This window comes from Dasypus novemcinctus, chromosome 18 (genome assembly GCF_030445035.2).
Source record: "Dasypus novemcinctus isolate mDasNov1 chromosome 18, mDasNov1.1.hap2, whole genome shotgun sequence".
Taxonomy (NCBI): Eukaryota; Metazoa; Chordata; class Mammalia; order Cingulata; family Dasypodidae; genus Dasypus; species Dasypus novemcinctus.
Window position 1 is genome coordinate 70075262 of NC_080690.1, and position 17061 is coordinate 70092322.

Consider the following 17061-nt stretch of genomic DNA (forward strand, 5'->3'; position numbering starts at 1 on the left):
ATTAGGGCTTTGTGTCCCCGCCCCTTGGTGGGTGGGGACTCACAGGTAAAAGGCATGGCAAAGGACAGAGCTGGAGGGGTTTTTGATGTTGGAGTTTTGATAGTGGAGTTTGATGCTGAAGCCTTAAGCTGGAGCCCCAGGAATTAAGCTCACAGAGGAAAGAGAAGCCAGCCCCAGGAAGAGAGGAACCCAGGAACCCTGAACTCAGAGAGAAGCAAGACCCTGGAAGGGAGGAGCCCAGGAAGCCTGAGCCCTCGCAGGCGTCGGCAGCCGTCTTGCTCCACATAGACTTTGGTGAGGGAAGGAACTTATGCTCTATGGCCTGGTATCTGTAAGCTCCTACCCCAAATAAATACCCTTTATAAAAACCAACCAGTTTCTGGTATTTTGCATCAGCACCCCTTTGGCTGACTAACACACCACCCTTCTCCAGAATGACCCCAGCTTAACTTGCCCAGTTCCATCTGTAACGAAGCTATTTCCAAATAATGTCACTTTCCGAGGTATTGGGGGTCAGGACTTTTACATCTCCTTTTGGGGGACACAGTTCAACCCATAACAGCATGTAACCCCTTGAATTTCATAACGATGCAGGGAGGCTATTGCAGAAGAATTTAAACTGCCCAGCAAGGGTGGCGCAGCTAGCTGTGATGGGCCCACGCAAACACCCTTTGGGGAGCACTTGTAGGTGCTGCGATCTGCTCTGGTGTTGTCATTAAGAAGGCATGGGGGGAAAACACAAAAGCAAGACGGTATGGGGCAGGAAGGGCGAAATGACGCACCAGCAAGCCACAGGTGCAGGAAGCAGTCTGTAGATGAGGTAAATGGGAGTTAGAGACCCTACACTGAATAGCCCTACACAGGCAATCTCTGTTGGCTGGGAAGAGCAAAAGCTGAAACATGTCACACTTACACAATCCTGGGTCAAAAGGGACACAGCACTGGCTTCTTCCAAAACTCTTGAATAGCCATTCCAAGAAGAACTCTTATCATTTCAAGATAATTGTTCATTAAAAAGAATTAAAAGGGAAACGAACTTGGCCCAGTAGATAGGGTGTCTGCCTACCACATGGGAGGTCCACGGTTCAAACCCCGGGCCTCCTGACCCATGTGATGAGCTGGCCCACGCACAGTGCTGATGTGCACAAGGAGAGTCCTGCCACACAGGGGTGTCCCCCACGTAGGGGAGCCCCACGCACAAGGAGTGTGCCCCATAAGGAGAACCGCCCAGCGCGAAAGAAAGTGCAGCCTGCCCAGGAATGGCACCACATACAAGGAGAGCTGACACAAGATGATGCAACAAAAAGAAACACAGATTCCTGGTGCCGCTGATAAGGATAGAAGCGGTCACAGAAGAACACACAGCGAATGGACACAGAGAGAAGACAACTGGGGAGGGGGGAGAGAAATAAATAAATAAAATAAGTCTTTTAAAAAAATAATAAGGGAAACGGACTTTGGCCCAGTGGTTAGGGCGTCTGTCTACCATATGTGAGGTCCGTGGTTCAAACCCCGGGCCTCCTTGACCCGTGTGGAGCTGGCCATGCGCAGCGCTGATGCGCGCAAGGAGTGCCGTGCCACGCAAAGGTGTCCCCCGCGTGGGGGAGCCCCACGCGCAAGGAGTGCGCCCGTGAGGAAAGCCGCCCAGCGTGAAAAGAAAGAGCAGCCTGCCCAGGAATGGCGCCGCCCACACTTCCCGTGCTGCTGACAACAACAGAAGCGGACAAAGAAACAAGACGCAGCAAATAGACACAGAGAACAGACAACCAGGGGAGGGGGGGAAATTAAATAAATAAATAAATCTTTAAAAAATAATAATAATAATAAAAATAAAAATAATTTAAAAAAAAAGAATTCCAGAGGAGCGAACATGGCCCAAGCAGTTGAGCACTTGCTTCCCATATGGAAGGTTTTGTCCCCAGTACTTCCTAAAAACAAACAACTAGCAAACAAATGAAAAAGCCAACTCAAGGGAGCTGATGTGGCTCAGTGGTTGAGCACCAGCTTCCCACATATGAGATCCGGGGTTCAATCCCTGGCCCTGGAACCTAAAAAAAAAATAATTCTACACAGGATTTCAAAAAAAGATTTTAAAAAGGAGGAAAGACACAAGAAGAGGAAAAAAAAGGGCAGATAAGGATCTTCCTACCGGGGAAAAACATCACCAAAACGAAGATAACATTTTAGAACAGTCATATCATCCCATAATCTAAAACTGTTAGTAAATGATCTCTTCTGGAAGCAAATGGTCAGAGAAACCAAGTCGCAGGGAAAATCTGGTAAAACAACAGAAGATGAAATATCTGTCAGAATTTAGGTAAAACATGGAAGACCAAAATAAAACTGTGACTAAAAGGAAAGATGCTTGGGTTAGCTACTGCTGCGTAATAAATTGCCCTAGCATGTGGGAGCTTATTCCTTTTGTTCCTGAATCTGCAATGAGATGGAGAAGTTCAGCTGGATTTCTGAATCCATTTCCAAAACGGTTCATTCACTCATAGGCATGGCAAGTATGTACTCGCTGCAGCTGGAAACTAAGCCGGAGCTACTGGCCGGGAGCATTGGCTCCTCTGTCACCGGCCTCTCCTCGGGGCTGCTAGGACTTCCTCCCAGCGTGGCAGTTGGGTTCCAAGAGTAAGCGTTCCAAGAGAGACACAGGGGACACTGTTCAATCTCTTAAGGCCCTGAAACTTGCGCAGTATCACTTCTCTCATCTTACTTGTCTAAGCACTGGCAGAGCTCACCCCGTTTCAAAGAGAAGGGACTCAGACCTCTCCTTCTTAATTAGAGACCTATCAGGGAAACTGTGGCCATCTTCAATCTGCTACAAAGGGCATGGTGGAAACATAAAGAGATAAACATTCTGAGAAGGTGTTAAGAGCTGCAGAGGAGAACAGTGAGAAAGGGGAGCAAAATGAAACAAACGTTGACTGCGGGGGACAGGGGGGCGGCGGGCGCCCGCCGCCGGGGCCCACCGATGCCCGGCTGTTCCTGGGGACAGGGGAGCGTGGCCACGGCTGCCCTGCCCGAGAGCGGGCGTTCCCGGGCCCTGCGAGCCCTGGGTGGGCTCGCTGCACGAGGGGCGGTGGAGGTGGGGGGGATCGGCTCTCGGAGTTGACAGCCTGGAAGAGTTCAAAGCAAAATGCAGTCAGGATTTCCAGCAGTTCCCAAGAACCTCCAGCAGTTCCCAAGAACCTCCAGCAATTCCCAGTTCTACCGCTGATGGGGAGGAAGCATTGAAATCCAAAGGGGATAGCGTGGCAGAATTGCAGGAAGGGGCGCTTTGGGGACCGTACCCCAGCAGAGGTCAGAGTTAGCAGGACCGTCTGAAAATAATTATAGCGAGAACTGCCCTATGTGGGGGGCCCCCAGGGGGAAAAACGTCTGTTTATGGCTGTCACCCTTGAAACCAACTTTCCTACCAGAAAGAAAGAAAGAACATTATAAACAGGCTCCAGCAGCAGGCGGACCCCAGAAGGTCTCATTACATGAGCTTTGAGGGCTTTTCCTGTCGGTGTGTCAGCATCTGGGGGCCAGGCTCTGTAAGCTGGACCCCGGAGAGCTCTGCGGGGCCGGGAGGGCTGGGGCCCGGTGCCTCGCGGCCGGCGAGTGGCCACCCTGCCAGCTCTCCTGCTTGGGACAGAAGCCTGCAAGAGACCGCGGTGCCTCGACAAGGCGCAGGGGACACAGGATGAGGGTGGTGTCCCGAGAAGCTGGCCCTGGCTCCTGAGCCCTTGTCCTTTGGTCTCAGCTGGCCCTGTCGCCACCTATCTGAGCAAATGCTTCTAACCAGAAAGCCGCCTCCGTGCTGCGTCTAAACAGCCTGTTGTTAGCATTGCCTCCTAATAAAGCTGCCGCGAGTAAATTCCTCCGAGACCTCTGATTAAAAAAGAAAAGGGAAACACAAGGCCAGACAGAAGAGAAGGTCTACATGCAATTATTTTTATTGGAAAGTAAAAAATTTTGAAGAGGAGAAATATTTTCATATGTTAATATGTCAGAGAAATAAGCTCCGGTTGAAAATGACTGTTATTTGTCATTCTGTGGCTGTAAGTAGGGAGCAATCAGGTTTCATAAAGTACATTTGAAATTAATCTGTTATAATGAAATCTTTTAATTCTAAGAAAAAAAAAATTTAATGAAATGTCAAGTCCGGAATGTAATGTTTTTCTCTGAACCATGTATCCCTGTTAAACTTGCTTGTTGTGAATTAAACAGGTGTAATCTGTTTACACCTGTTACAAAAAAAAAAAAAAAGAAGCTGGCTGAATTAGGAAGTAGGAAAGATTAGAGATGAAATTATTAATATGAAGTATAGGTATGGGTAACCCAAACAGGCAAAATCAGTGGCCATGAAGAAGGAAATGGAAATAAGAAATAATGAAAGAGAAAAAATAACACACACTTCAGGTGGTGCAGCCGTTCCAGCTGGCCGTGGGGGCGGGGCTCTAGGTCAAGTGCCAAAGCTGCTGAGGTCAGCGGCCAAAGGGGCCAGGACACTCAGGAGTTAGTGGAGAAGGAGTTGATCCCTGGGGGCCTACCTGCAGGGACTGGAGCAATGAAGGAGGGAAGTGAGGGTTCTACCAGAGAGGAAATGCTGCCTCTTCATCCTCCTCAGCTGGTGGCCTCAGAAGTACTATCCCTGGCTCTTGCCCCACCACGGAAAACTCTTTTTTTTTTTTTTAATTTATTTACTTTTATTCTCTCTCTTTTTTTTTTTAAGAAACATGGATCACACAAAATGTTACATAAAAAAATATAAGAGGTTCCCATATACCCCACTCCTCCCACATCAACCACCTCTTTCATTCATGTGGCACATTCATAGCGGTAGCAGTTTGATATGGTTATGATTCCAAAAATAGCTATTGGATTTTGTTTGTAATCTGGTCTGTACCTGGGCGTGGTTGAGTTATGATTAGGGCTTAGATTGGGCCACGTCGTTAGGGCGTTGAGTCCCTGCCCCTTGGTGGGTGGGGACTCACAGGTAAAAGGCCTGGCAAAGACAGAGTTGACGGTTTTTGTTGTTGGAGTTTTGATGTTGGAGTTTAGCACTGAAGGCTTAAGTTGGAGCCCCGGGAAGTCAGCTCACAGAGGAAAGAGAAGCCAGCCCCAGGAAGAAAGGAACCTTGAACCCAGAGAGAAACAAGACCCTGGAAGGGAGGAACCCAGGAAGTCTGAACCCTCGCAGCCATCGGCAGCCATCTTGCTCCAACATGTGAAAATAGACTTTGGTGAGGGAAGTAACTTATGCTTTATGGCCTGGCATCTGTAAGCTCCTACCCCAAATAAATACCTTTATAAAAACCAACACATTTCTGGTATTTTGCATTAGCACCCCTTTGGCTGACTAATACAATTGCATTTGATGAATACATTTTGGAGCTCTGCTATACTGCATGAACTATAGTTTCCATTGCAGTTTACACTCTCCCCCAGTCCATTCAGTGGGTTATGGCAGGATATATAATGTCCTGCATCTGTCCTGCAATATCGTTCAGGACAACTCCAAGTCCCGAAAATGCCCCCACATCACACCTCTTCTTCCCTCTCCCTGCCCTCAGCAACTCCTATGGCCACTGTCTCCACATCAATGATACAATTTCTTCTATTGCTAGAGTCACAATAGTTCTATAGTAGAGTACCAGCAAGTCCACTCCAATCCATATTATATTCCTCCATCCTACAGACCCTGGGATGGCGATGTGAACCTCTAAATCAAAAGGGAAAACCCTTTTAACCTACCCCAAAGGAGCTGGAGAGAGGTTAGAAGGTGGTTCTGTGAGATTCCTCTGAGAATCTGTTTTCACCTCTCAAGAGGCATCTAACCTTAAGCAGGTGAAACATGATCAGCAAGCTGTTCAGGTGGAAAAACTAGCTGGGTTGGTAGAAGAGCTGGAGGCGGGTAGGTGGTGGTTTAAACCCATCCAGCAGCTTCTGGGGGTCACACCCTCTTCGGGCTGACGTTGCCTTGGAGAGCCAGTGAGGGACTTGCCTTACAGCTCCCATAGCCACCCAGAGACTCACAACTATGTCGCCAAATTTTTTATTCACCACCTCCATACTTGGTTTCTCTGTATCCGTCCACAAGCAACAAATACTTAAATGTCTGATATTGGGAAAACTTTGTTTGTTTTTGAAATTATTGGGAATCAGATTAAGACAATCAGTTCCAGAGAACCAGGAATTTTGGGTTTTAGAGATATTTATAAAACCATATGAGCCAGGTAGGACACAGCCAGAACTGACCAGCTGAATGGTGCCTGTCCTGTCATTCACTCACTGCCTAGAAATTCTCACCAGGCAAGTCCAAGGTCAAGATCTGTAGTTGTAGGGAAACGGACTTTGGCCCAGTGGTTAGGGCGTCCGTCTACCATATGGGAGGTCCGCGGTTCAAACCCCGGGCCTCCTTGACCCGTGTGGAGCTGGCCATGCGCAGTGCTGATGCGCGCAAGGAGTGCCGTGCCACGCAAGGGTGTCCCCCGCGTGGGGGAGCCCCACGCGCAAGGAGTGCACCCGTGAGGAGAGCCGCCCAGCGTGAAAAGAAAGAGCAGCCTGCCCAGGAATGGCGCCGCCCACACTTCCCGTGCCGCTGACGACAACAGAAGCGGACAAAGAAACAAGACGCAGCAAATAGACACCAAGAACAGACAACCAAGGGAGGGGGGGAATTAAATAAATAAATAAATCTTTAAAAAAAAAAAAAAAAAAAAAAAAAGATCTGTAGTTGTAGTTGAATAGGGGAAAGTGAGGGGGGAGGCGCAAGGTAATTGGGAATCCCCTATATTTTCAATGTAACTTTTCTGTAACCTAAACTTCCTTTAAAAAGTTTTTAAAAATCTGTAGCTATAAAATACAGCATATATGACCTAAAATGGTTCTTTTTGCAGGTGATTTCAACTCAAGATCTGTCCAAATGAGGAATTTTTAAATGTTAGTTTCTTTGTTTCTTTCTATTTTCAGGCATTTAGTTCTATCGATTCGAACTTTTTCTAACCTCTTCTAGACATATTAAGTATTGGCAAAAATAATCACTTTTTGAATTTTGAGTGCACCCCGAAAGGAGAGATGCCCAGCGCGAAAGAAAGTACAGCCTGCCCAGGAATGGCGCCGCACACACGGAGAGCTGACACAACAAGATGACACAACAAAAAGAAACACAGATTCCCCTGGCGCTGACAACAACAGAAGTGGACAAAGAAGAACACGCAGCAAATAGACACAGAGAGCAGACAACTGGTGTGGGGGGGCAGAGATAAATAAATAAAATAAATAAATCTTTAAAAAAAAAAAAAGAACTTCACGGGAAGAGGATGTGGTTCAAGCGATTGGGCTCCTGCCTACCACATGGGAGTTCCCAGGTTTGGTTTCTGGTGCCTCCTGGAGAATGCGAGCTGGCGCGATGGGCAGGTGCGGCAAGCTCACACAAGATGACACAACAAAGAGACACAAAGGGGAAAGACAATGAGAGACCCAATAAACCAGGGAGCTGAGGTGGCTCAAGCAATTGAGTGCCTCCCTTCCACATGGGAGGTCCCAGGTTCAGTTCCTGGTGCCTCCTAAAGAAAAGATGAGCAGACACAGAGAGCACAGAGCAAATAGACACAGAGCAGACAGCAACTAGAAACAACAAGGCGGGGGATAAATAATTAAAATAAATCTTTTTTTAAAAAAAAGACTTTCATATGGCAGTACTTCTAACTAGAAATCCCAACAATATCTCAATTTTTTAAAACCTTAGAAATAATTGATATATATAACAAATATCCCCTTAGAAATGTTTGTATTTCTGTTCTAATCATTACCCTTTTATAATACCTTTATTCTTTTGTTATGTGATACCTTTTCATAAAACTTTGATTTTCCTATTTTTTGTTATAATTTGTTTTCTTTTAAGAAAAACAATGAAAATTGCCAGTAATTTTCTTTTTCCTTCCCTTTCCTTAAATTTAAAGTAAATTTAAAGCAATCAAAGAGATTATTCTAGTTTCCACATGCTCTGTTCTCTCCTCATTTTTAATAATTGTATCTATGTTGACAGAGCACATTATGATTACATTCTATTCTGTCACTCTATCCCTATCATTTGCATTTAATTTTATAGGCCAATATATTAAGTGCTCTCACAAGCTTTATGTTAAAATTGCCCCAATCATTTCCTGGTTATCTCCAGCTCATTCTCTAGTAGATTACTCATACAGTATCTCCTAAATTTTTGCATATTCATAACAATTTATGTATGACCTTTTTACTTAAAAGTCAGTTAGCCAAGTGTATATAAAATCCTTGGCTCACATTTTTTTCCCTCAAAGCATATTAAATATGTTACTCCATTGTCTCTAGGTATAAAGGGTGGTGTAAAAAATTCCAGTGTGGGAAGTGGATGTGGCTCAAATGATAGGGCTTCCGCCTACCATATGGGAGGACCTGTGGTTTGATACCTGGGGCCTCCTGGTGAAAAAGAAGAAGAGAAAGCATGCCTGCGTGGCAAGCCAGGGCCAGCGTGGTGAGCCAAGTGCTCGTGCAGTGAGCCAGTGCCCGTGCAAGTGAGTCCCGCAGCAAGATGATGATGCAAAAAAAGAGAGACAAGGGGAGAGTCAAGGTGAAGTGCAGCAGAAACCAGGATCGAATCCTGTTGAATCCTAGAGGAGAAAATAAATGAAAAGAGAATACAAAAAATGAAATAGATACAGAAGATCACACAGCAAATGGATGCAGACAGCAGAAACAGCAGGGCAGGGGGACAGGGGGGAGTAAATAAATAAATATTTTTAAAATTCCAATGCAAGTCTAATTTTCTTTCCCAGATAAGTGACTTGTTTTTTGGCCTAGATGCCCCAAAGCTTTTTTCTTCTTCTTCTTTAAAATCTAGGACAGTAATTTTATTAGAATGTATCTCAGTGTTAAACCTTCTGGTTAATTTTTCCAGATGCATGGGGTGCCTTTTCAATATGTTAGTCATCTTCTTTTTAAAGATTTATTTTATTTATTTTTCTCCCCTCCCCACCCCTTATCTGTTCTCTCACTGTGCGTTCTTCTGTGTCTGCTTGCATTCTTGTCAGGTGGCACTGGGAATCTGTGTCTCTTTTTGTTGCATTATCTTGCTGCGTCAGCTCTCCATGTGTGCAGCACCACTCCTGGGCAGGATGCACTTTTTGCACAGGGTGGCTCTCCTTGCAGGGCGCACTCTTTGTGTGGGGGGCACCCTGACGTGGGGGGCATTCCTGCTTGGCACGGCACTCCTTTCATGCAGCAGCACTGCACGTGGGCCCTGGACCTCCTATATGGTAGGCGGACGCTCTATCAGTTGAGTCACTTCCGCTTCCCTAGTTTGTCGTCTTTTACTTCAGTAAAGTTTTATTGAATTATTGTTTTTGGTGTACTTTATGTGCCACCGTTTTTGTTTTTCCCCTCAGGGATTCCTATGATACATACAGTGGATCTTCTTTGCCTGTGTTCCTTATCTAACACTTCTTTAAAAATCCTTTAATCTCGTGCTATTGTACCTATTTCCTCCTGTATTCCATGTGGTTTGGTCTTCATATTTGAATATTTTTTCTTTTCTTTTTAATTCTTTCCTGAGACCTGTCAGCTCTCTTTTCTTATCCTCTTGTTGCCTTGCTATTTCATTTTTTACTTTTCTAATTTTGATTTATGCTATTATTTCATAGCTTCTATCATTTTAATAATATACTGGTTCATTTTGAAATATTAGATGACAGCTTTTATCTCCATTATGGCTCTATGCTTCTGGTCCATGTGTAGGAAAGTTTCTCGAATTATTAATTTTTCTTATAACACCTCTATATGTAGTTTACCGCAAGCCTCTTCTTTGCTCATATGTGAATGAGCTGTACATTTAGTGAAGAATGGGATGGGCCAGGATAGCTGCCTTAGCCTTACAGTTCCTGAAGTTCACTCTTTGCTGTTTCCACACCGTGTTAAAAATAAGGCCTCTCAGCTTAGCCACATCAATGCTTTCAGAGATTAACCACCTCTATTCCCTCCCCAGCCAGTACCCGAGTCTCCTCTCTCCTTTACCTCCAGATTTCCTGCCAAGCTCATCTTGGGTTTTTCTTCCATTAGTTTTCACAAGTGTGGGGCTTTGTCCTTCTAGAAAAGAGAGCCTGTTGGGCATGTATGAGATTCCCGAGGGTGCAGATCAACCTCCCCACCCCCTGAGCCCGCCTGCTCCTTGGAGCCGCTGTCCTCAAGGCCTCCAGGCTGAAGGCCTCTCCTTGGGGGTGAGGGCTTACGGGGGATTTCCAAGTTTCCCAGCTCTTTTGCAACCTTCCTTTTTCCCCCCACACAGCTTTTTCTTTGCCGTTGGTTGCTTGTCCCCGTCCACTTATATTCTGGGGTTTATGAGGATACTCCATCAGTTGGTTTGTGGAACATAGTGTTTGTGAGCTTTTGCTTTGCTATCCTTGTCGCTCTCTCTGGTTTTTTTTGTTTTCTTTTGTTTTTGATTTTTGTGGGGTTTTTTTGTTTTTTGTTTTTATTTATTTATTTAATTCCTTCCCCCCCCCCCCCCCCGTTTGTCTGTTCTTGGTGTCTGTTTGCTGCGTCTTGTTTCTTTGTCCGCTTCTGTTGTCGTCAGCGGCACGGGAAGTGTGGGCGGCGCCATTCCTGGGCAGGCTGCACTTTCTTTTCACGCTGGGCGGCTCTCCTCACGGGTGCACTCCTTGAGCGTGGGGCTCCCCTATGCGGGGGACACCCCTGCGTGGCAGGGCACTCCTTGCGCGCATCAGCGCTGCGCATGGCCAGCTCCACACGGGTCAAGGAGGCCCGAGGTTTGAACCGCGGACCTCCCATATGGTAGACAGACGCCCTAACCACTGGGCCAAAGTCCGTTTCCCTTTTTGTTTTTTTGAGGGAGGTGGGAATTTGGGAAAATTGAAAAAAATTGTGCTAACCTGAATCTAATCAAGAAGAAACATCAGTGCAGCTCAGGTGCCGCTCAGTGGTTGAGGGCCTGCTTTGCAGGTATGAGGTCCTGGGTTCAATCCCCCAGTACCTCCTAAAAAAAGAAAAGAAAAGAAATATCAATCAAATTCAATTTTTTTTAAACAAGTGTTCTTCAAGACACATTTTTAAAAATGTATTTTATTTTTTATTTTAATACCCCTATCCTCCCCCCCTTCCCCTGAGATGTCTCCCTCATCTGTCTGCTCGTCTTCTTTAGAAGGCACCAGGGACCTGAACTGAGACCTCCCATGTGGGAGGCAGGCACCCAACTGCTTGAGCCACATCCGCTCCCCAAACATTCAGTTTGAGAGACCATCTGCAAAACAAGTGTCCTCAACTCTTCAGAAATGTCAGCGACAAGAAGGACAAAGAAAGTGGAGGAAGTATTCAGATTGGAGGAGCCCAAAGGGACAAGATGAATTAGTGCAGCCCATGATCTGGGGTGATATCGTGGACATTAGTGGGACACTCAGGAAACGTGAGTGAGTCCTGTCAGGTAACAGTGATTGCCCATGCCCAATTTTTTGGCTTTGCTAAATGTACTGTGGTTCTTAAAGAGAATGTCCTTGTCCTTAGAGATGACACACTGAAGTATTTAGGGAGGGACAAAGAGACATAGTATCTCTGATGTCTTCTCGAATGTTTCTGGAAAGTGCAAATATGTAATAATCTATAGAGCTGGAGGGTGGGATAGCAGGTAGTGGAGGAGGTAAAGGTAAAATTTGTACAATTCTTGTGATTTTCTGCAAGTTTTGAAATTATATCAAAATTTAAAGTTACCCCCCCTCCCAAAAAAAATCTATCCTTCAGCCTACTGCTATCTTACCTCTTTCCAAACATCCATTCAAACGTGTAGATGAGCATATAAGAAATACAGAGATCTTCAGGTGGACCCCATGTCCCAAAAACAAGGAGAAAGAAAAAGAAAAAGGTTCCAATGCGACATATATCAAATGAAAGAAAGAAAGAAAGAAAGAAGAAAGAGAGGAAGAAAGAAAGAGAGGAAGGAAGAGAGGAAGGAAGGAAGAGAAAGAAAGAAAGAAAGAAAGAAAGAAAGAAAGAAAGAAAGAAAGAAAGAAAGAAAGAAAGAAAGAAAGAAAGAAAGAAAGAAAGAAAGAAAGAAAGAAAGAAAGAGGAGAGAGAGAAAGAAAGAGAGGAAGAAAGAGAGGAAGAAAGAAAGAAAGAGAGGAAGGGAAGGCAAGAATAGGGAAGGGAACAAAGAAACCATAAGAAAGAACTGAACCTCAGTGGAGAGTGTGCACCGACCGCGGGGGAGGCAGAGCTGCGTTCCAGCCCCTGGCAGAGGTGGGAGCCGGGGCGTGGCCCTGGGTGACCTCAAAGGGCCACTACTTGGCCGTGAAACCTTGGGTTTAAATCCACCCACTTGCACAAAGAGACTTCAAGAATAGCTTCCATTTCTGTTTAGACTCTGGAAGGGAGAAAATCATTATCCATTAAAAACTGTGTCACCACCAGACCATGCCCGTGTGGAACTGGGATTTGAAATCAAAACTGTGTGGTCCAGGCATCCCCAAGCTGAGAAATTAATGAAATAGCAGTTGGGAGTTTGTGATATTCCTTAAGTTTCTGGTGAAAGTAAAGCAAAGCTTCTCTGGCGAGATTCTGCTAAGCGAGGTCTCGGGATCCTTACTGAATCCTTGCTATGAGCTCGTAACCCAAAATAATAAGATACACGAAGGGATCATACACCCGGGCACCTGCCCGCAGAGTCACTGAGTGGCAAGCACTAGACAACCCACCCGCCCCGATTGAAATTGTCCGAGAAAACCTGTAAGCTATTTTAATGTGTGAGGAGTTCCCTCGCATGGGCAGGAAGATTCACAATGACTTGTTTTTGGTTAATGATCCATTTCTAAACAAATAACTTTCCTCTAAACATTCATCGACTCTTCCCACATCTAAAAATATCAAGCCAAGCATTTCACAATTTTTAGATTTCGCCAAACATTTGGACACCACGTGCAGAACTAATCAATGAGTTCCCTTGAATCAAAAATAGAAATGCAAAATTAAAAGCACAATGAGATACCACGTCACACCCACCAGAATGGCTTTTATTTTTAAAAAAGGAAAATAGCAAGCGTCGGGGCGGATGTGGGATAATAGGAAGCTTCGTGCACTGTTGGTGGGGCTGCTGTGGAAAACAGTTTGGGGTTCCCCAGAAAGTCCAGTACAGAGTTACCATACGACCCGGCAATCCCATTTCCAGGTGTATATCCCGAAGAATCTAAAGCAGGGACTGGAAAAGACGTCTGCTCACCAATGTCCATAGCAGCGTTATTTGTAATAGCCAAAAGGTGGAAGCAACCCACGTGTCTATCAGTCAGTGAATGGATTTTTTTAAAGTGTCATATACATACAATGGAGTACTATTCAGCCATTAAAAGGAATGAAGTCCCGACACATGCTGCGACAGGTTGCACCCTGAAGACATCCCACTGAAAGAAATAAGCCAGACCCAAAAGAGCAAATGCTGCCTCATCTCACTCACACACAAAAAACTAGATTATGCAAATTCATAGAAACAAAGATTACAGAGTATCTAATTTTTTAAAAATTAAAAATCATTATAGGACTTACGTCACAGAAAAAAACAATAATACAATCTCAAGATTTCTTCCCCCCAAGTCCGATTATTCCAGATTCTCAGAAATGCTTTAAATAGCTCCATGGACAGGCAAATAGGAGTACAAATAATTATCACATAGATCCATTTCCTCACACTAAACTAGTCACAAAAGTGGGGGTATAAGTGGATTTAAATGTGTTTCTTCAATATCTTTACTCTAATCAAGACCTCGATTTCAATGACTGATACTTCTTTTGCAAAATTTTCAAATTATGGTAACATATTCACAATATAGCATTTCCCATTTCAACTGCTTTCAAGTTAATACCAATTGGTGGTATTAATTATATTTACAGAGTTGTGTTGCCATCACCACCATCCATCACCAACCCTTCTCTATCACCCGAAAAGAAATCCCCTACCAAGTAAGCTTTAACGGCCCCGATACTACTGCTTACCTATGATTTTCTTACCTCTCGGAGGGTTATGCTCTCATCTTGCCCCCAGCCGAGGTTGAGTTAAAGGTTTGATGGTTGAAGATTCCAAGTTCGTTCTCCCCAAGCCCCAGTTCCAGGACAGCGCCTCTTCTATAATTAGACTTTGTCATGACGGCCAGAGTTGTGAAATGATTTCAGTGATCCTGGTTTATTTCCCACGACTGCTTACGCAGCGCGCCGAGGCTGTGTAGCGCGGCCTGAAAAACTTGTTCTAAGAGTCACATCGTTTTAATAGGCTGGGAGGTGAGGTTGTTCGGCAGTTCTTTGTTGTGGGATCTTCTCTTTCTGTTTGGGGCATTTACTCTTTATTGCCCAACTAAGAAAACCTGTTTTCACCTCCGCTTGTTCTGATGAGGCTATGCCAGCAATGCTCCGGCGTCCAGCACCCGCCAGCGTGGCAGGGAGATTCCCGGGCCCTCAGGGAACCATCCCCACTTGACCGTGGCCCCTGGAGGCCAGGGCCCCGCCACCCCTCCCCAGAGGCGGAAGCACCGCCCCTGGGGAGCAGGGCTTCTTAACATCTTTGTTACACAGACCCCTTTCCCAGGAGGTGAAACGAATGCTGCTGTAATTTACGTATTGCATGCACTCGTAAGTGAAGGAAAGGCTACGTTTCAGTTAGAGGTCAGAGAGAATGACGATAAGGAGTTAATGTTTTCAGTTCAAGTCCACAGACCCCCTGAAATCTTTCCATGAATCCCATCCTCGGATCCCTGGTTAGGAGCCCCTGCTGTGCAGGCTGCTCCTCTGAGCGCCCACAGGCCCAGGGACCTGAGCACCTTCTTGCAGTTACTACCACCTGAACCACCCATACCTCTTGTACCACCTGTACCGCCCGTACCACCCGTACCACTTATACCACCTGTACAACCTGTACCACCCGTACCACTTGTACCACCTCTACCACCCATACCAATTGTACCACCTACACCACCTCTACCACCTGTACCACCCGTAACACCTGTACCACCTGTACCACCCGTACCACCTCTACCACCCATACCACCTCTACCACCCATACCACCTCTACCACCCGTACCACCTCTACCACCCATACCACCTCTACCACCCATACCACCTCTACCACCCGTACCACCTCTACCACCCATACCACCTCTACCACCCGTACCACCTCTACCACCCATACCACCTGTACCACCCATACCACCTGTACCACCTCTACCACTTATACCACCTGTACCACCTGTACCACCTGTACCACCTGTACCACCTGTACCACCTCTACCACCCGTACCACCCGTACCACCTGTACCACCCATACCACCTGTACAACCTGTACCACCTCTACCACCCGTACCACCTCTACCACCCGTACCACCTGTACAACCTGTACCACCTCTACCACCCGTACCACCCATACCACCTGCACCACCTGCACCACCTGCACCACCTCTACCACTTATACCACCTGTACCACCCATACCACCTCTACCACCTCTACCACCCATACCACCCGTACCACCTCTACCACCTCAGGGTTTGCTGTTTGCTCACTTAGCCTCCCAGGACATGTATAACCAAGTCCCTTTCATAAATTCCCACTATTTGAAAAAACTGAAATGGCTTCTGGTTTCCTCTGTGGATCCAGGAGTGCGTCTGTTTCAGCTAAATTGAAACCTATGGTCAATTTTGAAATGACGACTTACCTTTCCACTAAAGCTTAAGACCCAACACTATAAAGTAAGCCAAGACCACATACTGTGGGGTAGATGAGAATTTAATATTTTTTTATGGAACATTTTATGTCATCTCAGTATCTTTTCAAAATAAATAAAAAATATATTTAAAGAAAGACCGGGGAAGTGGACTTGGCTCAATGGATAGAGCATCCGTCTACTACATGGGAGGTCCGCAGTTCAAACCCCGGGCCTCCTTGACCCGTGTGGAGCTGGCCCATGCGCAGTGCTGATGCGCGCAAGGAGTGCCGTGCCACGCAGGGGTGTCGCCCGCGTAGGGGAGCCCCACGCGCAAGGAGTGCGCCCCGTAGGGAAAGCCGCCCAGCGCGAAAAAGTGCAGCCTGCCTAGGAAAGGTGCTGCACACATGGAGAGCTGATGCAGCAAGATAACCAACAAAAAGAAACACAGATTCCCGTGCCACTGACAACAACAAAAGCAGACAAAGAAGAACATGCAGCAAATAGACACAGAGAACAGACAACTGCAGGGGTGGGGGAAGGGGAGAGGAAAAAAATTGATTATGGTGATGGCTGCCCAACTCTGAATATACTAAAAAACATTAAACTGTACATTTTAAATGGGTGAACTGCATGGTATGTGAACTCCATTTCAATAAAGTTGTTACCAAAAAAAAAAAAAGACCTACAATATTGACAACTGTAAAATGAATCACATGCAAAATGTCTAAAGGCATACAAAAGGATTAAAAATAAGAAAAATGAAGGTACTGTTAAAACACCAGGTCGATTTGGGAAAGAACAAACTAGATGCCTAGAAATGGAACACCTATTGAAACAAAATAGCCATTGAAGGGAAGTAGATGTGGCTCAAGTGATTGGGCTCCCGTCTACCATCTGGGGGGTCCGGGGTTCGATTCCTGGGGCCTCCTGGTGAAGGTGAGCTGGCCCACGCCACGAGCTGATGCAACAAGATGACATAACAAAGAAGAGACAGAGGAAAGACAATGAGAGATGCGGCAAACCAGGGAGCTGAGGTGGCACAAGCAACTGAATGACTCTCTCCCATGGAGGGGTCCCAGGATCCATTCCTGGTGCCTCCAAAAGAGAAGAAGAGAGAAGACAAGCAGACTTAGAAGAATGCACAGTGAATGGATACAGAGAGCAGACAGCAAGCGCAGGTGGCAAGGGGAGGGGGAATAAATAAAATTTTAAAAAATAAGTCTTTAAAAAAATAGACATTGAAATGCAAAACTCATCAGAAGAGTCAAATGGCAGGTTAGAAACAGCATAAGAAAGAATTGAGGAATTGGAGGATGGATCTCAGTATATTATCCAGAAGGGACCACAG